The sequence below is a fragment of the Geotrypetes seraphini genome, chromosome 3, assembly GCF_902459505.1.
Source record: "Geotrypetes seraphini chromosome 3, aGeoSer1.1, whole genome shotgun sequence".
Taxonomy (NCBI): Eukaryota; Metazoa; Chordata; class Amphibia; order Gymnophiona; family Dermophiidae; genus Geotrypetes; species Geotrypetes seraphini.
Genome location: NC_047086.1, coordinates 244,221,461 through 244,247,360, shown reverse-complemented (window position 1 = coordinate 244,247,360; position 25,900 = coordinate 244,221,461). Strand labels below are relative to the sequence as shown.

The 25,900-nt window shown below is 42.7% G+C and overlaps 1 protein-coding gene across 1 annotated transcript in view; it reads left to right on the top strand.

The window, feature by feature from the left end:
• SAMD5 (sterile alpha motif domain containing 5) overlaps positions 1-25,900 on the top strand; it is a 1,167,496-nt gene that overhangs the window by 1,062,493 nt on the left and 79,103 nt on the right. The window lies entirely within an intron of this gene.

The following is a 25,900-nucleotide window of genomic DNA, read 5'->3' as shown; positions in this document are numbered from 1 at the left end:
TTTCAAAAAAATTTTAAGTGTTTATCAAAATCTTTAACATACTACACTTTAATTTTCTAAAAATTCTCATTAAATATACTATGGGGGGGATGAGCATGTTCTAAATTTTAAGAACTCGGATCATAGAACCTCCTATGATCTAGATATCATTTCAGGTCCGCTTCCTGTGCTCTGTTTTTTAATCATGCATGCTTTCAGAGAGGCCAGACATTGTGAAATAAAAACAAAAACCCTACAAAAAGACACTCAAAACCTATATAGGAAAAACTTACCAACCATCTAACGACAGTATGATAAATATTACCGTGGGCCCTAAAGCACCAATATACCTACTCAGTGGCATAGTAAAGGGGGCGGCCTGCCTTGGGCAACATCTTTCTCAGAGCGCTGGCACCTCTCCATTTCCCCACTTCCCACTCCTCCCCCTGCCTTGCACGTGCCTCTATCCTTTCCCCCGTACCTTTTTAACTTCAGCGTGAGCAGCTACCAGCTTACTGCCTGCATCAGTTTTGTCGCTCTCTCTGACGTCACTTGCAGGACCCGCACCTAGGAAGTGACGTTGGAGAAAGTGCCAAAGCCACCGCAGGCAGTAAGTAGGTGGCTGCTCACGCCGAAGTTAAAAAAGGTACAGGGAAGGGGCAAACATTCACGGCACAGGGAAGGGGTGCCACCACCCCATGTGCCGCTCACCCTTTACTACGCCCCTGTACCTACTGCTGGGAAACTTAAGCAAGCTGGACTGTTACAGATTTCTATGCAGACCCTGCTATATGCTAGCTGAATCCTTCACCTCAGACACACATGCAGAACATAGACAGACTCACCTATTTCAAAGTAAGACTACAAAAAAAAAATTTAAAAAAACCCATGCAGACAAAAACTGAGACCCCTGAGAAAGCCAGACTCAATAAGCAGTGCAAATACTGGTAAAAAAGGACAGAAATGCATTTTCTCCTGTGCTCTGCTAAATACAAAAAATAGAAAAGATTTGCATTTCCCCCAAAGTGGACACATGTCAGTACTTAAAAAAGTATTACTCCAGCAGTGGGGCGATGTGGCTGATGCTGAACGGACTTTTACGGTCTGTGTCTGTATGCACCAAGACGGATCAGAAGCAAGTATGCATATCTTATACCTCATTTGTATCATCTGAGTACAGGTCACGTAGGGGAAGCTGTCTTATAAATAAAGCTATTATTATTATTAAATCCCGTCATACCTTTTCAGTGGAACTTAGCAAGTAAAATGTAATAATATACTGGATTGTTGGTTCGACATTGCCTTGATAATGAATGTGACTGTTAGGCAGACTGGATGGACCATGCAGGTCATATATTTTCTTTTCTACCTTTGTTGTCTAGGTTCTTTTCTAATTGGGCTGCTCTCAGTTTGTTCCACTTTTTGTGTTCGTTGCCTAAATTTTTTTCTAGGTTTCCCTTTCCATTTTTTTTTTCTGTCTCTTCTTTTCCTCCTTCTTTACATCTCCCTGGCACTGATCTTTTTTTGTTTCTTTTTTCACTTTTCTCTGCCACTCATATATGATTTTTACCACTCTGTCTCCTTTGCTCGCATCCTGAGGTCCTTAGTCGTGTTCTTTTCACCTCTCATCTACCTATTGGTTTTTCTAATCTCCCTCTCACTCCCTCTTCAGCAATCCTATTGCCCCATCAGGTGCCATTTTGATGCTTCTTTCCCTCTGTTGCATCCTGCTTACATGGCAACAGGAAGTTATGACAGAGAAGGACCATGGGGCTGACCAGAGAGAGCCTGAATATCGGGGGGAGGGGAGGGAGGGGGAGGAATAGAATACTACATAGTGGCCATACAGTCATGTGTATAAGGTTCAGTGTTCTATTACTTACAAGCACACTCACCCTTGGATTTGTAACCCAAATTTCAGATTTGTACACCCAAATTTCTACATCAAGATGCATGCGCAGATTAACTCTCAATAACTGGATGCTAACAACCAATTATTTAAGTTTTTTAATAGGCATTCATTAAAATTTGCGCCTCCATCTGGCTGTGTGCTGTTACGTAAGGCATGGCGCCTACTCTACTAGCATGTAGCACAAAGGGGACATAGCAAGAGCATGCCGGGAGCATCCCATAACGTTGCATATGTAGGTATAGAATATGTTGTCAGTGCGCCTATCTTAGACGTCAGCATCTACACCAGCTTTCGGCGGGCAAATGTCTGGCGCTTAAAATTAGGTCTAGGAATCAGCGCTAAGCACGATTCTGTAAAGGGCGCTGAACTTTTCCAGAGCTGAGTTTTGAGCACCATTTATACAATTCCTTCCTTGGCATTTGAATGTGGGCACCAACTTACAATATGAGGGGGTTAAAGGTTTCCAGATCAAGTTGTTAGAGCTACAGCCTCAGCACCCTGAGGTCATGCGTTTAAACCCTGTACTGCTCCTTGTGACCCTAGGCAAGTCACTTAATCCTCCACTGCCCCAGGTATATTAGGTAGATATTGTGAGCCCACCAGATACGGAAAATGCTTGAAGTACCTCTGTGTAAACCGCTTTGAGTGTGGTTGAAAAACTACAAAAAGGCGGTATACAGGACCCAATCCCTTTTCCTTTTCCACATGCCCTTCCCAGGTAGCTGCAAGATGCCCAAGTGCTAAGCATGCTCTAATCCCACCCATAACAAGCGCCCATAACACAGAAAAGCCCATAAAACAGAAAAACAACCTAAAATTTTTCTAAACTAAATCTTGCACTTATATACTGAGCCATCCCTGAGAAACAAGGCTCGACTCGGTTAACAGCAGTTCTAGTTAATGGTAGCTCAAAGGATTTGAACCCAGCTTGTCTTTATTTCATGTCATAACAGTAGAGAGTGTTGGTTTTTTTTTTTCCTACCTAAGTTCCTTCTCTGCTCTAAGAACCTCACGATAAGGATTCCACCACCAGGGGAAAGACAATACTCGCTTGCAGTGTCTGACAGAAGAGATGCCCTGTTAGCTTTATGACTTGAAAGGACCTGGAATCGCAGCAGCAGCACAAAATTACACACACTGCATATGGCTGGATGATTCTATCCAGTAATGAGAAAATGGCCCAAGAGGTTCTGGAGAGAGTGCAAAGCAAAAATGAGCTTGAGATTCATGAATCTGAAACAAATCCTCCTGCCTCTCCAACCCTAGCCAGGCTTTCCATATTTGAAATTCGTAGGTATGGAAGTGTTTTACATACAATGCATCTAATATGCATGTTAATTTTGCTGCTTAGCATATGAATTGAGCTAATCTACATTTTAATTGGTTAAGCTAAACACCTGGGTGAGGAGGTCTACAAGCACATCTGCAAAGCAATACTGTCAAGAGTCAAGATAAGGAAATTGTAGTGAAGAGCAAGGGATATTTTTGATTGCATTCAGATTAAAAGAAAGAGTTACTCTCTTGATATTAACCTCTGCCATAATTCGTGCAGAAGAAACATGTACTTTGAGATTAAACAAAGCTTTCTGGGTTCCTGCTTCCAACGCTTAAGCTCTTTTAATGCTAACACTTTGTATGCTCTGCCTTGCTAAAATAAATACAGGTTTGATAGGTGGCATCGACTCGTGTTTGAGTCCTAGTGGCGATGAGCTTCATCAAGTTTTCGTGGCAGAATACAGAAGTAGACTGCCGGGCCTTTCTTCTGCGCAGTATAAATTCAATGTCGCCATTGTCGTCTGAAATGCAGTTCTCCACCTCCAACACTGCTCATCTGCTGCTGCCCAGATGGGTGGTACATCGTTGGTCTGACATCTCCGCTGAAACCTGTCTGCCTTGGGAGGCCCTGCTGGTAGTAAAACTACCAATAGCACAGTTTTCAGCTTCTCAGATGCGCACAAGCCCCAGTGGCACGACAAACCTATGTACCCTGACTGGAGAAATATAGGTTTACTCCTTTGTTATATTTAAAATAATGAGACATGGTTGAGCATCAGACAGTAAGGAGCAAATTCTATATACCTTATTTTTTGCTCCATAAGATGCACTTTTTCCACCCCCCCAAAAAGGGGCAAATACACCTCCGCCTCCCCTCCCCCTGTGGCGTTCTGCTGCTGCTCATCGTCCCCCGCCACTGCTGGTGCTGCTCGCTGTCTTCTTAACCGCTTGCTACCACAGGAAAGGAAAATAAGGGCCAACGGTGTGCAATTGGGCCCACAAGTCTTGCCCTGACGTCAGAATTGACATCGTGGGAAGGCTTGTGGGCCCGATTGCACGTCACCAGCCCTTCCCTTCGTGGAGTTGCAGTAGCAGTGGGCGAGTGGCAGACCACGGAGTAGGAATTGGCGCGGCAGGGAGGAAGGCAGGCTTCATAGAGTTGCGGCAGCAGTGGGCAAGTGGCACCAAGGGCAAACCTTCTGGGTGGCTTACAATCTAAAATTACAGGAAAAAAGACAGGGGTTTGTGTGACACAAAATATAACAGCGACATGAAAGTGAGGTTAGAAGGGCAAGCTACAATATTGGAAAGGATAGACAGAGAGTAAACACATTCGGTAAACTCTACATTTTAGCAAGATTTGTCCAGCGAAGTATTCTAGAATTCAGTTTTGGTGTGCGTCTTCAAAGAGAAATGTTTTTAAATCGGTTATTTGTTAATTATAGGTACTGATTGGTTTATTAACCAATTAAGTTGTGCTTAATGTGTTGACCTGTGGCATAATATAAATGTATTGGGTAGGTACTATGAAAGGTTTTTAATTGCCATTAAACTCTCAGTGGGACATATCGAGGTAATGTAATGTAATGTAATGTAATTTATTTCTTATATACCGCTACATCCGTTAGGTTCTAAGCGGTTTACAGAAAATATACATTAAGATTAGAAATAAGAAAGGTACTTGAAAAATTCCCTTACTGTCCCGAAGGCTCACAATCTAACTAAAGTACCTGGAGGGTAATAGAGAAATGAAAAGTAGAGTTAGAGGAAAAATAAAAATAAAATAAACATTTTAACAAGACAGCATTGATCTAAATACTTTGGAAGGTAGAAGAGAGGAGAGAAAGGAATAGAAGCAGAAGGGGGAGCCGTTGAACAGTAGAATTCTGGAGAAATTTAAATGATAGAAATAGAACAAAACAAAGACAAAAGGCAAAACAATAGATAAGATTAAAGAGAAATCATAAGCTGGAAAGAAAAATAAAATAAAACTTTGTCTTCAATCCACGGTTTCAGCGTCAGTGATGAAGTGGAGCAAGTAAGTTTAGGAGGAGCGATTGACGTTTCCAGAAAGGGCTTCTTCAGGGAAGAGACTTGGCAGACAGTCCCAGGATGGCTCTTATCCGGATAATAGCACTGAAAATTTGGACAAATTGCCTTAGTCCTATCCAGGTGATGCACACAGTATTATCATCATCTTTTTCACCTTTGGTCATTTCTCTCTTTATCTTTTGGGCAACACTATTTGAATACAATATTCTATAATAAAAGACATTTTTCCTGGTTGGTTAGTAATAGTTGAATGTAATAGTTCTAAAATACTAAAATTATATAAATGGTGTCCAGAGTTATGTCTGCAATTGGGCATGCGGTTATAGAATAGGGTCAGTTAAGCATATAACATAGGGATCCTTTTACTAAGGTGTGCTAACTGATTTAGTGCATGATAATAAATAGTACATGCTATGACACCCATAGGAATATAATGGGCATCTTAGCATTTAATACGCACTAATCTTTAGTGCGTACTAAATCAGTTAACATACCTTACTAAAATGACCCCCAAATTGGCTAATTAGCTCTAAATTGGCAATAAGTATCAATAATTGACTTTAACAAGCAGAAATTGACAATAATTTATAGTTATGCCTTACATCCCTAATCTATAAACTGAGGGCCTTATTTTCAAACAAGAAAAGATGGCATAAACCACACTTGAACTTGATGTCTTGCTAGGCTTTGGGTCTGCAGCACATCCAAAGTTCAAGGGGGCACATTGAACGTGTGTTATGGGGGGGCTTAGGGCATGCTTAGCACTCGGACATCTTGTAGCGATAATCGAACATTTACCAAGGCATCCAGAACGCCATGTAGACATCCGGAGCTAGACCTGTTTTAAAAGCATCTAAGTGCCATATCTATAAAATGGAAAGATTTATTGCATTACAAAAGGGTTATTTCAAGAAATTTCAGGATGTATGGAAACCATTAACAAAATATTGTACGGAGTAGCTGAGTTTGTTTCCCTTAATTTTATTAGTATTAATTGGGTAGGGTGGGGATATTTTATTAATACATATTTATATTATACTGGATTATATGCTAGGGAGGGAGGGAAGGGGGAGTGATAAGATTTTAAGTAATGTGCAAATGATAGTTTGTAAGTGATATATTTATTGTTAATGAATATATGTAACACTTAATGTAATCTTAAAAATGAATAAAGAATATTAAAAAAAAAAAGCATCTAAGTGCCAAAAAGGTACCCAAACTAACCAGATGACCACTGGAGGGATTAAGACATGACCTCCCCACATGCACACATTCCCTGTGGTCACTGACCTCCTCCCACCCTATACAGACCTGATTGAAACAAGTGCATACCTGTCTCTAGAACAGCAACACCTGGTATGGGAAATCCTAGTAGCGCAGCATGCAGGTTCTGGAGTAGCCTGGTAGGTGGCATAGTGAAGCACAGAGAGAGAGACCCTGGCCCGTATCCCACTCTAACCACTACATTTATGGTGGAAAGTGTGAGCCACCCAACTCCCCTCCTCCCACCAAAAAAATCCTACTGTACTGCCATATAGGTGTCACCTGCAGCCATAAGGACTATTGGGATGATAAACTGGTGGGCATAGTAGGTTTTGGGGGTTATTGGAGGGCTCACTATACATTATAAGGAGGTTATGGTGAGATGTACACCTGACACCCTTTATGTGAAGTTCACAGCAGTGCCTCACTGCTTTGCTGGCATGTCTCGTGGCCAGTATAGCATAAATGGTGGCCCCACCTAAGTCCAAATGGCTTGGTTTTGGACATTTTTAACTTGGATGTGTGGTTTGTTTGGTTTTTTTTAAAATGGCCAAAAAAGTTAGATGTCCAAAGTGCCAAAATTGTCTAGATAGGCGATTTAAAAAATTAAAGATAAGATGTCTAGTGGTTTCAAAAATGGACATTTTCTCCACCCAATTTTTGGATGCACTTCTAAAGACATCTAAATTGGACTTGGAAAATGCCCCTCCAAGCACCTAATTTTGATGGCACCCAACTCCAAAGGGAAGAGCGCGGATGGGTTGGAGCGTTCCAAAAGATTGCACGCATAGTTACAGGATAATGGATCAGCGCAGCCAACTTGGACGCCAGCGTTTATGACAGGTTTCAGCGGCCATAAGTCTGGTGCCCAAAATTAGAGCACAGAAATTGGTGCTAAGTACAATTATAGAATGGCGGTTAACACCGATCTTTTCCAGCACCCATTTTTGAGCGCCATTTATACAATCCGGACCTATGTGTATACGTTTATATGAAAAAGCTCCCACACACACAGCAGGTGCAGGTTTTATTGTACTTTTGTAAGCTCAGTTTTCAAAAAAAATTATTTCTCATTGGAAACTGAGATAAAGTCTGTGAATAAAATGTAACCACAGACTATATTTATTTTATTCAGTTTTAAATATTTGTATTATTGTACACTGCCTAAATCCATTTGGGCTAGGCAGTATATTAAATTTTATATTGTAATTGTATGTGCATTTTTGAAAGCTGCATAGATTGGAGCAATATATTTTTTTAAATTCAAAAGATTTTGTAAAATATAGCTATTATATCAATATTACATTCCATTAGTGGATTTTACTGAGTACTGTAATTGTGCAGCTATAGTTTTATAAAAATGGTTCATATTTTATACTGAAAATGGATGTCCTGTGTTTAAATCACCCCTCCCCCTCCCGATCCTGAATCATACCCAGTATAATTGCCTGTTGATTGGTCCTGAGCACGCCAGCAAAATAATTTATTTACAGGGCACTGTAACTGATGAGATTATGGTAAATTAGCTCTTTGACATCTAGTGGCACATTCAGATTGTGTGACAAGATTAGAATGCAAAATTTCCCAGGCATTAACACTTCTGAGAGGAGACAGTTGCTGGTTCAAGAAAATGTGAAGTCAGACACCAAGCAAAAGAGGAACTGAGGATATGGTTTTGAACATTGTGCTCTAATGAAGCAAATTAAAAAATAGCTAAATTTAAGAGCGGCATTGAGAGGCACTAATATCCTTGGGTTCATAAACCCAATCTCCCATCAATGTGAGGTCTGGGATGACTTTACTGGTATGGAGCTGCAGGACTTTGAAACAGAAAATAATTTTTTTATATTAGTGTTATTTTTTCCTTGACAGAGAGAGAACCATTTGTGTGTGTGTGAGAGAGACCAATATTGCAGAGATTTTTATGTAAATGGGGTTTTTGAGTTCAGTTTTTTTATTTGTTCACATCACTTGATTTACTGCCCTTCTGATATGTGGCTAATCACAGTGGTTCATAGTATAAGTCAGTGCATAACAACCCCTCCCCCCTAAACGCACACACACTTACAAAGCCGCACGAGCATCTGCCCCGAAGCCCCTAAGGAAGCTAATGAAGCTTTGTAAAAGAGGGGGAAAATTTGTTATAATGGCTTGAGAGGAGAGTGGTTAGTGCTACAGCCTTAGCACCCTGAGGTTGTGGGTTCAAATCCCTCATTGCTCCTTGTGATCCTGGGCAAGTACTTTAAGGGCAAATTCTATACGAAGCGCCCAAAAGTTAGGCCAATCTTGTTCAATATCTTCATAAACGACCTAGAAGAAGAAACAACAAGTAATTTAATCAAGTTTGCAGACACAAAACTATGTAGGGCAGTTGGGTCAAAAAAAGAGAGAGAACTCCAGAGAGATTTGAACCAGCTAGAGAAATGGGCGGAAAAGTGGCAGATGAAGTTTAATATAGAAAAATGCAAAGTGATGCACCTGGGTAAGAAAAACAAGGAACATGAATATAAAATGTTAGGTGTAACATTGGGCAAGAGCAAACAAGAAAGGGACCTGGGGATACTGATAGACAAGACCCTGAAGCCGTCGGCTCAATGTGCAGCGGCGGCAAAGAAAGCAAACAGGATGTTGGGCATGATAAAGAAGGGAATCACGAGTAGATCGGCGGACATCATAATGCCTCTTTACAGAGCAATGGTCAGACCACACTTGGAATACTGTATCCAACACTGGTCTCCCTACCTAAAGAAGGATATAACCCTGCTGGAGAGGGTGCAGAGGCGAGCCACGAAGCTAATAAAAGGTATCGAGAATTTGAGCTACAAAGAATGCCTCGGAAAACTGGGATTGTTCACCCTCGAGAAGAGAAGGCTGCGAGGGGATATGATAGAGACTTTCAAAATACTAAAAGGATTCGACAAAATAGAGCAAGAAACATCGTTATTCACATTGTCAAATGTGACTCGGACAAGAGGTCATGGACTGAAACTGAGGGGCAACAGGCCCAGGGCAAATATCAGGAAATTCTGTTTCACACAACGAGTGGTGGACGCTTGGAATGCCATTCTGGGATTCAAGGGCAAGTTGGATGCACACCTTCTTGCAAATCACATTGACGGATACGGGTAAACAAGGTCTTCAGCGTGCGGGTCGCCAGATTGGATGGACCTAAGGTCTGATCCGGTGAAGGCATTTCTTATGTTCTTATGATATAGGCACTGTTCAGCGCGATTCAAGTAAAATTGGGTGCTGTTTAATGAATCACGCTGAGCGGAACCTATTTTGGAGGCGCCCAAGAAATAGGCCAGCTCTAGGCATAATGAAAAGTTAGGCACCTAGCTGAGCGCTTAAGCACATTTAAGAGCAGCGATTCTGCAGTAAGGCGCCTAACATGTAGCCACGCCCACGCCTAACGTGCATAATGTCTAGTTTTTTGAAGGCCACCTAAATTTTTAGAGGTTCCTTGTTACAGAATCTCGCTTTCTTGATAGGTGCCTATGTTTCAATCAGTGCTGATTAAAAAGCTTAATTGAGCTTGTTATTCAATTTAGATAGGCGCCTATCTAGTTGGGCGCCTCCGAAATAGATGCCTACCTTTAGGCGCTGGTTACAGAATTTGGGCCTTAATCCCACCCCCCAGCCCCCATTGCCCCAGGTACTTTGTGATCCCGCCAGGACAAACAGGGAAAAAATGCTTGAGTACCTGAATAAAAAAATGTAAACTGTTCTCAACTCCCCTGAGGGAACAGTATAGAAAATGGAATAAATAAATATGAGAGCAAATCAAAAATTAAAGCAATTGTTAAATTACATGATCACTGGAACAGAGCTAGCAAAATGCAACATATGTATTTGTATATTGCCTGTTGGATAGTTTGTCCATACCCAGTGAAGTGCTCGTCCTTTAGTCGTGTGGCAGCCACGAGGTCAGAAATATGGACGCTCCATTGCAAGATTGCACCATCGAAATAGTGCACTTTGGGCAGAGGCCTGAAACCTGTAGAAATTCACCATCAGATATTGACTCAGTATGGACATTACACCATGAATCAACGAAAAGTTTATGAATGGGTAAAAAGGTTTAAAGCTGGAAGAACAGGTGTAATCAATGAAGGCCGTTCTGGTCGCCCGTCAACATCTCCCACACACGAGCATATTGACAGGGTGGATGCCTTGGTTATAGAAGACCGACGGATAACGGTGTCTCAATCGGCTGCAGATTTGGATATCAGCTATGGATCTGCATTTGCCATAATGCATGACGACTTGGAGATACGGGAAAGTTTGTGCACGATGTGCTCCCAAACAGCTTACTGATTTGCACAAGCAACAGCGTGTGGAGGTTGAAACCCAATTCCTGAGACAGTATGAAGAAGATCCACGTGTTCTGGAGAGAATTGTCACTGGCAATGAGACATGGGTGCATCACTGTGACCTCGAGAACATAAGATAAAACATGATGAAGTAAAGGAAGCGGTGCCCACCTGGCTTCGGAAGCAGCCAAAAGACTTCTTATCTGCAGGAACGCAGAAGCTAGTTGAACAATACAACAAATGTGTCATCTTGCATGGAGACTAGGTAGGAAAGTGATATAGTCACTCGCTCACAGTTACTTCTCTTAAAGCCATTAAATATATGTTGCCTTTTACTTTTTGATTTACCCTCGTAAATGGACAATTTATAATCACATAGGAAGTGTTACATGTAATATAGATCAAATTCTACTCCTGTCTAGAAAGTTATAACATGAGACTTTTGATTGTCTTAGCTGTAAAATGTTTTTAGCTCCTCACTATCACCACCTAACAGATCCCCCCCCCCCTTTTACAAAACCGTGATAGTGGTTTTTACTGCAGGCCAGCGCACTGAATGCTCTGCGCTGCTCCCAACACTCATAGAGCTCCTAAGAGCGTCGGGATCAGCACAGAGCATTCAGCACACCAGCCTGCGCTAAAAACAATTCTCTACTGCATTTACCTGCTTCTGAATTTTAAACTGGTCCAGTGTTTTATTGAAAGGACACTTGGCTGCTCATGTGAGAATCATGAATGTGAACTATGCTTGAGTAACCCCTTCTTGCCCAGATCAGTATTAGGTGGAAGCTTACAAAAAATATATGGGGTAGATGATGGTTGGCATTTTTTTTTTTAATACTGACCATCACTGGCTAAATTAGCCCCACATATTCAGTACCAGGTTCTGCGCAGGCACTGGCATTGAATGTCTATTACTAATTTTGGGTGTCCTGGCCACTAGAGCTTATGCAGGTCCTGGCATTTATTCAGCTGGGACCTATATAAGACAGTTATGCAAGCCCTGTATAATATCAGCAGGAACATGCATAACTTACATTTCCCTCCCAGGCCCTTCGATTGCCCCCTTGTGGTTACCATTCTTCCCCCCAAAAAAACCGCAGGCCCATTCTGATCCACCTCCCCCTCAAAATGACCTCCCACAACCCCCTCCCCCAGCCTGCCATCACCATAGACCTTCCCTGGGCCTACCTGTTTCTCTAGTGGTCCAGTGGAAGCAATGGGAGCAGGAGCAATGCTCACTGACTCCTGCCCCTAGTGGCAGCTTCCACAAAATGGCTGTTGTGACCTCTTGTGGTGGCCTTGTAGTACTATTGTTTCAAGATGTCCTAATTTCAACCACTTATCTATACTACATACCTTCTGTAGTCTGACATATCTCTGTTTCCCTCCCTGTGTTTAAGCAACTGTTTCTCCTTCAGTCCTGTCTGCCTCTATCTCTCTTTCTCCCCTCCCCTCTGTTCCCCCCAATCTAGCATCTGCCCCATCTGCTCTCCCTCTCATTTGCTTCAGGTCTCTCTCTCTCTCTTCCCTCAGCCCCCGCCCCACGCTGAATGCATGCACAATGTACCCCCCCCCCCCACACACACACACAAACACACATGTACATGCATGGGTTCAGTGTCTACCAACCTCCATCCCTCCCCCAGTCCTCCAAAAAACTGGTGGGTCACGGCAAAGGCAGCACTGAAAACTGCTCTCTGTTTGACAGAGCCTTTCCTCTGCCACATCCTGCCTCTCTGATACAAATTCCTGTGGATGGGAATGAAGGTAGACAGACACCAGATCCTTGGGGGGCCCATAATCAAAAAACATAGACGTTCAAAAAGCATCCTAAATCAGCACTTGGAGGTCCTACTTGCCAGGACATCCAAGTGCTGATAATCAAAACCATCTACGTCTAGCGAGGTGTTCCAGCCTCTGTACATTCAGAGATGAGATGGGCACGTTATGGGTGTCTTTAAGCAATCTCAAGGGCGGGTTAAACATGGATGTCTTTCAGCGATAATCAAACATTTTGCAAGACATCCTGGACGGAACTTATATGTTTGGAACTAGACCTGTTTTAGAAGGGTCTAAGTGCCACAAAGGTGCCCAAACTGACCAGGTGACCACTGCATGCATCAAAGTAAGACACCCCCCAGTGCTTACGGACCCCCCTCACACCCACAAAGATCAGAATACAAATGTACATACCTGTTTCCAGAGCATCAGCACCTGGTATAAGAAAGCCTAGTAGAGCTGCACACAGTAGCCTGGTGGGTGGGCTAGTGAACCATAGAGAGGAGTAGCAAGTCCCATAAGCCACTCTAACCACTACATTCATGGTAGAAAATGTGAGTTCACCCAAACCCTACCCAACTGCCACATAGGTGCCACCTGCAGCCATAAGGGCTATTCGGGTTGTAGACAGATGGGTACAGTGGATTTTTGGGGTGTTTTGTGGGATTCACCATAACCTATATGAAAGTTCTGGTGTGATGTTTATCTGGCACCCTTTATGTGAAGTTCACGGCAGTGCCCTCTAAGGTGCCCCACTGCTCTGTTGCCATGTTTGGGTGGCCCCTCCTGTATCCAAATGGTCTAGTTATGGGCATTGGGACTTGGATGAAATTTTGGTTGAAAATGTGGTATAAAGTTAGACATTCTGGTGGTCTGGGTATCCCAATGGTCTGGACGTCAAGATAGAGGATTTAAAAAAAGAAAAAAATTATTTCTAGACGTAAGGTGGTTTGCCTTTTTAAAATAGACATTTTCATTCTGCTAACTTTGGATGTCTAGCGCCATATGACCATTTGTTTTGAAAATTCTCCACTTGTCCTAATTGCTGTTGGGAGGAAGTGGGCTCCAATTTCAGGTAGTCCCTATCACTGGGCGGTCCTAGGCATTTTGTCAATGGTAGCTATGCCAATGTCTGTCATTGCTCACTGTTTTTCTGTTCCTGATGGTACAATGGCCGGAGCCAAAGTCCTTGATCCCTTTCAGAACTTGGTGCAACAGCTAGGGTATTAAAGCTAAAGACACAAATGTCACACAGGGCAGGGGTTTATACCAAACAGTCTCCCTAAAAAAAAGGGTCTCCTCCTTCCCTTACTTCATTGGTCAGGAACACTCTCCCCTTGTTCTGAAAACTGTGGAGGCATTAACAAATCAAAGTGTACTACACTTCCCCCTCCATATTCACGGTTTCATTAACCGCAGTTTTGGTTATTCGTGGTTTTTCGTTCGCAGGCTCCGCCCCCAAATTTACATCACAGGAAATCACTGCTCCCAGCGTTGCACAGAGAAAATCGATCCTCCCAGCGTTCTGTAGGGTTGCCTTGAGGCCTTGCAAATGATTTTAGGTCTGGTAAAAGGCATTACTCATGGCAGTGTCGGTGAGCTTGGGTTCCCTTGTACTTTCCTTCCTGGCCCTGCTTTTCTAAAAGGCTTTCTTGTATGTTGGTGAAGAAAGCTGGTGGGCAAACGTTCACTTGTTACCGAATGATACATGCATTGGCCATCATTGTCGGTCTCTAAATCGGGTTGGGAAGAGCAAAGTGAATTGATTTTCATGTGTTGATAATGGTGAGGGTTCATCATCAGATCTCTCAGGGAGCAGGAAATCGCTGTTCCCAGCGATGCACAGAGAAAATGAGGTTATTCGCGGTTTTGTGTCTTATCTAGGATTTTTTTACAGAAAAACTGCCAATAACATACGAAACGTTATTCGCGGTTTTTCTGGATTTGCTGCCATGCTGTTCCCCTATCACTGCGAATACGGAGGGGGAAGTATATTTTAGTAGATCCACTACAGGTTTCTGCTGTTCTCATAGACCATAACGTTGAATGTCCCAAAAATGGTTTCCACAGTATAGAAAGATACTGTATTTGCATTGTGTTCTGTTCTTATCACATCAGGACGGCGTTCTGGGGGAAAAGCAAGTACTATAGAAAGGACGGACTACACCTCAACAAGGAAGGAGCGAGAGTATTGGCAGGCAACTTGAAGAGGGCCATCGAGAAGGCTTTAAACTAATAAATAGGGGAAAGCCGACAGTCGACCACCAGTCGATGGCACGGACGACAGGATGCCCCGATGTAGGAACAATGGGCTACTACTCATACACAGGAGAGGACGATCTCACAGCAAATAAGGAAGACAAGGCAGAAAGGGACAACTCAGACATAGGAGAGGAAGACCGCATAACAAACAAGGGAAACAACACTGCAGCGGTTAAGGATACCGTGAAAGTAACAGTAAGGACAGCAAAGAGTAGAAAGTCCATAAAAGTAACTCGAAGAGAACTCAAATGTATGTATACGAATGCTAGAAGTCTAGGAAACAAAATGGGGGAACTAGAGACAATAGCAAGAAATGATAAGTTGGAAATCATTGGCATAACAGAAACATGGTGGAATGAAGAAAACAAATGGGACACAGTACTTCAGGGATACAAACTATATAGAAGAGATCGAGTAGGGCAGAAAGGTGGAGGTATTGCCCTATATGTGCAGGAAGGAGTAGAATCTGTTGAAGTGGCTACGATGGAAACGAAAGAGAAGCTAGAGTCCCTCTGGGTCAAGATTCCTGGACAAAACAGTGCAGCCACGAAAATTGGCCTTTTTTATCGTCCCCCGGGACAGGCGGATGAAACTGACTTAGAAATGATAGAGGAAATCAAACGAGAATGCAAGACGGGCAATGTAATAATATTGGGAGACTTCAATTTCCCGAGGATAGACTGGAAACTAGGAACCTCCAACTGCGGCAAGGAGGCCAAGTTCCTGGAGGCGCTAGGGGATTGCTTCCTGGAACAAATGGTGAAAGAGCCGACAAGAGGCAACGTCACCCTGGACTTGGTGCTAAATGGCCTCACGGGACCGACAAAAGAAGTAGAAGTTACGGTACCGCTGGGGACGAGCGATCACAATGTGATCATCTTTAAGCTTGACATCGGGAATAGAAAAAGTGCCAAAACCTTAACCAAAACCTTTAACTTTAAAAAGGGCAAATACGATCGCATGAGAGCCATGGTGAAGCAACGACTCAAGAAAAAGGTGGATAAAATTGAAACAGTAGACCAGGCATGGTCCCTACTGAAAAGTACTATCACAGAAGCACAAAACCTACACATTCCGAGGATCTCCAAGGAAGGGAGAACAAAAGGTAAGGGAGAACCGGCATGGCTTACCAGACAGGTGAAGGAAGCCATAAAAGAAAAGAAGGACTCTTTCAAAAAATGGAAACACATCAAAACGACCGAAGCATGGAAAAAACATAAAGACGAACAGAAGAAATGTCACAAGGCGGTGAGGGATGCCAAAAAGGACTATGAAGAAAAAATAGCGCAAGAGGCCAAGAACTTCAAGCCCTTCTTTAGATACGTGAAAGGGAAAAAACCCGCAAAAGAGGCGGTGGGACCCCTGGACGACCAGGGAAGAAAAGGGTACATTAAGGAAGATAAACAAATTGCGGACAAACTAAATTCCTTCTTTGCGTCTGTCTTTACGGAGGAGGATACTGCAAAAATACCAGAGGCAATGAAAGTGTTTAATGGAGTAATGGAAGACAGCCTCACCACAGTTGAAGTGGAGTTGGACCAGATATACTACCAGATCGACAAACTTAAAAGTGACAAATCCCCTGGACCGGATGGAATTCATCCGAGAGTCTTAAAAGAATTGAAGATTGAAATCGGAGAGTTATTGCAAAAACTCACCAATCTGACAATCAGAACTGGACAGATACCAGATGACTGGAAGACAGCGAATGTCACGCCAATTTTCAAAAAAGGATCGAGAGGAGAACCGGGCAACTACAGACCAGTGAGCCTTACGTCTGTCCCTGGAAAGATGGTTGAAGCACTGATCAAGGATAGCATAGTCCGGCACTTAGATACACACGACTTGCTGAAACCCAGTCAACATGGGTTCAGGAAAGGGAAATCATGTTTAACGAATTTGCTTCAATTTTTTGAGACCGTGAACAAGCAAATTGATAGTGGAATGCCGGTGGACATAATTTATTTGGACTTCCAGAAAGCATTCGACAAAGTTCCGCATGAAAGACTTCTCAGGAAACTACAAAGCCATGGAATAGAGGGAGATATACAAAGGTGGATAGGCAAATGGCTGGAAAACAGGAAGCAGAGAGTGGGCATAAATGGGAAGTTCTCAGACTGGGAGAAAGTGACTAGTGGTGTGCCCCAGGGCTCGGTACTTGGGCCGATTCTATTTAATATATATATCAATGACCTGGAAGGCGGAATATCCAGTGAGATCATTAAGTTCGCAGACGACACAAAGCTATGCCGGGAAATCAGATCGCAGGAAGATAGCGAGGAACTCCAGAGCGACTTGTATCAGCTAGAGAAATGGGCAGAGCAATGGCAGATGAAGTTCAACGTGGAGAAATGCAAAGTAATGCATTTAGGTAGTAAGAATAAGGAACACGAGTATAGAATGTCAGGAGCAACTCTGGGTAAGAGCGAACAAGAAAAGGACCTGGGTGTACTGATAGATAGGACCCTGAAGCCGTCGGCACAATGTGCGGCAGCGGCAAAGAAAGCAAACAGAATGTTGGGCATGATAAAGAAAGGAATCACGAGTAGATCGGAGAAAGTCATAATGCCGCTTTATAAAGCAATGGTCAGACCACACTTGGAATACTGTGTACAACATTGGTCTCCCAACCTAAAGAAGGATATAAAACTGCTGGAGAGGGTGCAGAGACGAGCAACGAAACTAATAAGAGGTATGGAGAAATTGGAATACGAGGAACGACTCAAGAAACTAGGATTGTTCTCCCTTGAGAAGAGGAGGCTGCGAGGGGACATGATAGAGACGTTCAAAATACTGAAAGACATCGATAAAATAGAGCAGAAAAACAAATTATTTACATTGTCCAATGTGACACGGACAAGAGGACATGGTTTGAAGCTAAGGGGTGACAAGTCCAGGACAAATGTCAGGAAGTTCTGCTTTACGCAGCGAGTGGTGGACACATGGAATGCTCTTCCACAGGAGGTTATTAAGGAATCCACTGTGCTAGGATTCAAAGGCAAATTAGATGCACATCTCCTTATGAGAGGCATAGAGGGATATGGGTGATTAGAACAATCAGGTGTATACCTGACTGGGCCTCCGCGTGTGCGGATCGCCGGACTCGATGGACCATGGGTCTGATCCGGAGATGGCAATTCTTATGTTCTTATGTTCTTATGTTTAACATTGTTAAATGTAAGATGAGAGCATTCCAACTTGCCAGACTATTGTAACTAATAATGATGTAATAATGGATGTGATACAGATTTTTCTAATTTAACCTGATGCTTGTAAGGTGTGGGGGGGGGGGGGAGTGAGGGGTCAGATTTAATACTTTCCTGTCTTTGATGCATCTCTATATCACTGCAGTGTAAATTTTCTTCCAAACTAAAATGATATAATCTTGTGTAGAGTGCCATGTTAAGTATTATATATAATGTTGCACTGTAACTGTGACTTTATGATGGCCAGTACAGTATTTGTGCTTTCTGCAAAAGTATGAAATGCTCAAGGCTCCAAATGCAACCTATTTGCCACTCAAAGGGATGAGCCATAATAACTTTCCAGCGTAAGTCTCTCAACTTTAACTTATGATTTAAGCCAGTGTTTTTCAACCTTTTTACACCTATGGACCGGCAGAAATAAAAAAATTATTCTGTGGACCGGCATCGGTCCGTGGACCTGCGGTTGAAGAACACTGGGCTGTCGTGGGCCAGACCCCTCCCATCTCTACCAATCTCCACCCCAGGCCCCGCCCCCATAATAGTACTAATTGCACCTTGCACGTCCCGTGCCTCATCTGGAAGCCTTCCCTCTGACGTTGCAACGTCAGAGAGAAGGCTTCCGGTTCAGGTGCAGGATGCCCGTAGGAGCCACTGCCCGTGGCTTTGTGCACTGAATCAGTTAGGAAGAGGGAGCTGGCTCGAAGATAACGCCGCATCAATCGCACCGTGAACCGGCGGTTGAAGAACTCTGTTTTGGTCCTGATGCACGTGCTGGCCCTGTGGACCGGCAGGAAATTTCTGTGGACCGGCATTGGTCCATGGACCGGTGGTTGAAGAACACTGATTTAAGCAGTAGGTTTTATTATAACTTGGGACAATTGTAGAATCAGTGAACCACTCCCGTGTAATGTGCCACTAAGCAATAAAACAAGTGCCTTGGGTTCAACGGAACGGAGCCATCAGCAAGTCCAAGTCGTCAGTGGCATATCAATCCACGCCAGTTTTTTGTCTCTCCTTTCTAAGAATTTTCAGACTTCTTCAGCTTTTGTGAAAGAAAATATACCGGTAGGCCCTTTTTTTACTAAAATAAAGAAAAACTGCAGAAACACGTACAATGATGCAGGCTAAATTTATTGTATCAAATAATTGAATGCGGTTAATAATACCACCTTAAAAACAAACCAAGGGACCCGTCACGGAATGTGTTTTGGTTAACACACCTTCATCAGGGGTCCTAATAAACCAAAATAAGAATGACTCAGAATGTATATGGTCATAACAAAAAAATATATGTACATTGATGTGACATAAATAGCTTTATAGATGAAAGGATGGACATCTAAGAATGGTGTGCAGTGAAGAATAAAGAAATAAAGAATAACAGATGGTGAACAACAAAACATCCAAAGGCTAAAATAAGCATAATGAAATAACAGTTTGTCATTCAGATATGTTTAAAATGAATGATGAGCCACAGAGAATAGTGTAGACACACCAAAAAAGGGACAAGTGTGAAAGAAATGAAAGGATAAAAAGTGATAAATTAGAACAATCGTGAACAGGTACCACGGATAATAAAAAACAGAGAAGATCAAGTCTAAAGCAATAAAAGATTAAGACCTACCCAGATCGATGGAGGATCGAATAAAACCGCAAACAAAAAAGTGTAAAAATTAAACTAGATTAGTGATGCTGCCATGTGAAGGTCAGCCTACCATGAGGGGGATAGATATAACCTTGAAAAGTAATGGACATAAAAACATAAATCAATGTGTCTAAATAAATGACACCAAAGCAAAGCATAAATAGGATACAAATTATAAAGGGCAAAACTTTTTTTACTAAGCCGTGGTAGAGGTTTCTGCCGTGGTCCAGTGTGCTAAATGCTCTGATGCTCATAGGAATTCTATGAGTGTCAGAGTATTTAGCACTTCAGGCCTCGGTAGAAACCTCTACCGTGGCTTAGTCAAGAGGGAGTTAGTTAAATAATTTTAAAAATTAAATAACAAAAAAAACAAACAAACCCAGAACAGACTCGGGGCTCCTTTTTACTAAGGTGCGCTAGCGTTTTTAGCGCGCGCACAAGATTAGCGCACGCTAGCTGAAAAATCACGGCCTGCTTAAAAGGAGGCGGTAGCGCGCGCGCTATTCCGTGCGTTAAGGCCCTAACGCACCTTTGTAAAAGGAGCCCTCAATGGCTGTCATGTTGATAGCAAGACTGTGGAGTTGATACATAAAAACTTTGACTCCAACTCCTTTATTTATATATCTATATAGGTGTTGTACTACATGCATGTGTGGTTTCTTGGGATTTGGGTTTAATTTATATTTATCGTTTTTGCTCAGCTATTATGGATTTGCTATTTGTGTTCTGTGTGTGTTCTGTTAGCATGATTTTTCTATGCAGCATTTTTAGTGATTTGGCTTGTTTAGTTGTCTTGAAGGTGAAGGGGATATTTGTGAGGGGGGAGGGGAGACAGGGGTTTTGTTGATCTTTGTGATTTATAAAATGACAGTTGTACAGAATATTGTTTCTTTTTATACTTTAATAAAATGATTTCAATATAAAATCAAAGTCATAGGCAGCGGAACGCTTTTTTGTTTGGGGGGGCCCACAAGCTCCGCCCCAGACTCCACCCCCATAATAGTACTAATTGTAATATTTTTTCCATTCAATTTTCAAACATACACACAATATAATCTTATTAAAAATACATAATGGTTAACCACAAAATTAAACTGTACGTATGCTTCTCAACATTCATTCTATCAGATCAGATAACCCCTATGCAAATACGGGACCAGAAACTAAAAGTACTAATATATATAAATGAAACCCTAAGATTCAAGACTCTGCATGCAGTACAACCCCAGAGAAATAGAAATAAATGCATTTCTTCCCGAACAGTGCAAAATATAGACAGCAGATGTAAATTCCCAAAATTTGCACAATTCAATCACTAAATTAAAAATAAAATAATTTCCCCTACCTTTGTTGTCTGGTGATTTAGGTTTTCATACTATCTTTCCCAGTCTTTGGCTGCACTTCCTTCAGTCTGTGCTGTTAACTGTATATCCAGGGCCAACTTATCTATTTGCTATTTTTCTCTCCTTCACTTTCTGCCATACATCCATCTTTACCATTAACTTTTACCTTTCAACTTTCTTCCATTTTTCTGCTTTCTTCTCAAAATCTACTTTTCCATGCCTTCCCTTCCCTTACCATCTATCCATGTGTACCATCTCCTCCCTCTTTCTTCTCCCCTACTCCAATTTAGCTATAAGAAGCATTTCTTCTTATCTCTTCCCTGTCATACCCATTACCCATCTCTTCCCTCTGTCTCCCCTTCCCCTCCATCCCTAAGCACCATCTCATCCCTCTCCTATGGTCAGACATCTCTGTCTTCCCCCTTCCCTTCTCATATGGTCTGGCATCTTTCTCCTCTCCTTCCCATAGCCTGGAATCTCTCTCCTCTCCCATGGTCTAGAATCTCTCTCTCCTTCCCTCCATCTTCCCGAAGTCTAATATCTCTCTCTTCTTTCTGCATCTGTCTCTTTCCTTCCATTCCAGTGGCCTGGCATCTCTCCCTTCTTTGGGTCATCTCTCCTCCCTCCAAGTGCAACATTTCTCTCTCCCTCCCTCCTCTCCACCTCTATCATGTCCAACAATTCTCCCTCTTTCTTCCTTTCCCCATATACATAATCTCTCCCTCTCATGCCACACACCTATGTCCAACAATTCTCCGTTTCTTTTCCCTCCCCCACTGGCAGCATTTCTTTCTCTCCCTTCCCTCCCCTCTCTCTCAAGCACTGCACTGCACCTAGCTGCCCTCTCTTTTCCTCCTTTCCTACCCACTCCCCAGCTCCTGCATTTGTCCTTCCCAATCCTCTCCCAGTATGTGCAGTATCTGTCTTCCCAACTCCCTGAACATCTGTCCTCCCTGCCTTCCCAACTTCCTACCCCCTACACCCAGCCTCCCTCTGTCAGGCTCTGCACCAAGCTCCCTTCTCCCAACCTCCTATCAGGATCTGCACCCAGCCCCCTTCCCACAACCCCCTTTGTCAGGCTCCACACCCAGCCCCCTTCCTCCCTCCCTGTTCCGCTGCTGGGTCAGACCAGTGGTCCATCATGCCCAGCAGTCCACTCCCGCCGCAGCCCTTAGGTCAAAAGACCAGTGCCCTAACTGAGACTAGCCCTACCTAGCTGCAAATCAGGTGGAGAAGGCAATAGCAAAAGCTAGACAAATGCTGGGCTGCAACAGAAGGAGCTTTATCAGTCGTAAGCCTGAAGTGCTACTGCCGTTGTACAGATCAATGGTGAGACCTCACCTGGAGTACTGTGTTCAGTTTTGGAGGCCACATTATCAAAAGGATGTGAAGAGAATGGAGTCGATTCAGCGAATGGCCACTAGGATGGTCTCAGGACTAAAAAATCTCCCATATGAAGAACGTTTGAGCAGGCTGCGCTTATATTCTCTCGAAAAGCGCAGGGAAAGGTGGGACATGATAGAAACATTCAAATACATCACGGGCCATATTGATGTGGAGGAAGAAATATTTTGTCCTATGGGTCCCTCAGCGACAAGAGGGCATCCGCTAAAACTCAGGGGGGGAAGATTTCATGGGGACACCAGGAAGTATTTCTTCACTGAAAGGGTAATTGATCGATGGAATGGTCTTCCATGTCAGGTAGTCGAAGCCAGAACCACGCTCGACTTCAAGGAACGATGGGACAGACAGGTGGGGTCGCTCCAGAGGAATGATTAAAGATGGAGGGAGGGAGGGTTCTTGAGTGGGCAGACTTGTTGGGCCGTCAGCCCTTTTCTGCCGTCATACTCTATGTTTCTATGTTTCTCTATGTTTGAGTATATTCCGGTTCAGCAGGAACTTGTCTAACTTTATCTTGAATCCCTGGAGGGTGTTTTTCCCCTATAACAGCTTCCGGAAGAGTGTTCCAGTTTTCTACCACTCTCTGGGTGAAGAAGAACTTCCGTACGTTTGCCCTCTCGTTCTCTCTATCATGGAGAGGGTGAACAACCTGTCTTTATCTACTAAGTCTATTCCCTTCATTATCTTGAATGTTTCGATCATGTCCCCTCTCAGTCTCCTCTTTTTTGTACAAAGACACAAAGAAGACAGTCCCTACTCGAAAGATCTTACAATCTAAACAGACAAACAGGATGTCATGGATACAGTTAAAAGGAATAGTTAATCTGCTGGCTGGGTTGGTGGGCAGTGGGGAGAAGGCTATATCAAAAAGGGATTTCAGTCTGCTTTCAAACAAGGGAAGGGGTGTGGCAAACAAACTCAGGTAATTTATTCCAGGCATAGGGGGAAGCTAGATGAAAGGAACAAAGAGCTAGATTCACTAAGAATATCAATCGTGTCCTGACCACTTTGCGATCACTTTGCAAACCCGACCCGATTCACTAACCTTACTCCTGGTCCGATCCGATCTGCCCATGCAAATGTAGGAAGGCAGCGATTCACTAAAAAATTTAAGGAACACCGACTGGGCTGACCGATCAAAAATAAGCGACTGCTAAGGACCAGCTGCTCACGTCGGGGCAGCACAGACTTCATTTCAGTCTCCTTTTAAAACATTAAAAAGCCACAGGCTCACGGAAAAATTTCTTTCAGCTCTTCCTTGCGTGGAGAGCATGCGCAGACCATCTACAGGCAAAGATAATGGTCTACGCATACGTCAGGATCATTCTGCAGCAGTCCATGTGCTCGGTTTGGGGCGTGCCTCTGATTGGCATAATTTGCATGAGGAGGGATTGTGAATCGGGGCCTGGCCACGGTTCGGATCACCCATGGATCGAATCGTACCATGAGGTTAGTGAATCTAACCCAAAGTCTGGAATTGACAGTGGAGGAGAAGGGTACAGCTAAGAGTGGCTTATCTGTGGAACGGAGTTCTCTGGGAGATGTACAAGGAGAGAAAAGAGAGGAGAGAGATTGAGGGGCAGCAGAATGAACACACTTGTAGGTCATCAATAGGAGCTTGAACTCTATGCAAAGGCGGAAAGGGAGCCAGTGAAGTGATTTAAGAAGAGGGGTGATATGAGTGTAGCAAGATTGGTAGAAGAAAAATATGGATTTTACTTTGCTGCCTCCTCATCTGTGGACTTCTCATCCTCTCAATATACCATGTGAACTATCTATAAAGAATTTCAAAGTTTTGCTGAAAACTTGGCTTTTCAACATAGCATATAAGTTAATATTTGAGCCAACTTAAGCTTGTCTGGTTTGTAATTACTGCTGTCTTTCCTCCCTTTTTCTCCTAGACAGGGGTATCAAAGTCCCTCCTCGGGTTTTCAGGATTTCCCCAATGAATATGCATGAGATCTATTTGCATAGATTGGGGTAATCCTGAAAACCCAACTGGATCGCGGCCCTCGAGGAGGGACTTTGACACCCCTGTCCTAGACCCTTCTGACTCTTCCTTATCTATTTCAAGTTTGACTGAGTGCCGTCCTGTTATCATTGTAGTTCTTTTCAACTTTCCATTTTTATTTTATTGTAAGCCACTGAAATCTCTTGTGTATAGCCTAGGCAGTATAGCAAATTTTAAATAAACCATAAACTATTATCTCTGAAATAAGAAATGTAAGCATTAAAATATTTGCATGACATACAATTTAACTCTATTAAGAGTTGGCACATTTTCACGAACTCCAATTCCACTGCTCTGATTGATAGAGGAACTTGCAGCTCTGGAAGAAGCACATTTTTTTCTATCCGTACTATATTGTATCCTTGTTAGGTTTTGTCAGATGAAGAATATTTGTTCATGTTCTCACTCTTGCTGTTTTTATTCAAATATATTTAGTGGTGGTGAAGGCTGACGTATCCGACAGCACATGAGGCAATGATGATCTCCAGCTCCATCATTTCATGTGCCTTTAGCTGTGTTACTATTATTGTTTAGGAGATTTACTAAAAAGAACATTTAAGTAGTACATTCAGGTAAAGGGAAATTTGCAAAAGGAAAACTTTCCTTAGTTTTAGCTGTCACATTCTCATAGCCACTCACCAAACCTTTACTGCCATCTTGTGGCCAGAGAGGAAAGGCAGAGTCTTATGGAGGATGAACTGATGCCAGGCCAGACTAGTGCCAGCCTTATTCTGTATGATTAGCTAAATGGGACAATTCACTGGTAATGGAAGAAGAGGGTAGGTCCAAGCCAATGAGCCTGCTGTAGTCTCGTGCAGTCAATATAGTGCACTAAATCTGCTTCATTAGAAATATACATATAAATTGTGTTAATATTTTGCCTCAACTTTCTAATGACTGGTATGAGTAATTTTCAGGTATTAGAACAATAACAATAATGACTTGGAGGGGCATAATAAAAAAACACATCTAATTCCATTGTGGGCCTAAGTTGCTAGTCATCCAAAGTCGGACATATCCAAAGGACATTCTTGAAAACTACGTCCAAAATATTTTTTTTTGAGAATCCTCTACTTGTACATCCAGCTGTTTGATCGTCCAGACTGCTAAGTCATCTATCTTTATACCCCATTCTCATCCAAAAATTTGTCCAAGTTAAAAATGCCTAGAACAAGACCTTTTGGATGTGGGATAGGCCAGTAAAGTGATGGATTGGCCAACCAGACATTGCAAAAGAGTAGTGGGGCATCTTACAGGGTACTGCTGTGAACTTCACAAAAAGGATGCCACATAAACATCTCACCACAACTCCCTTGCAGGTCATGGTGAGCTCCCAAAACCTACTAGACTCACCTACAGTCCACCAATTTGAATTTTGGTGGAAAAGTCAGTTGGTCAAAAATTTGAATTTTGTTGTGAAAGTCCATAAAATAGAAGAGTCTCTGGTAGATTTAAA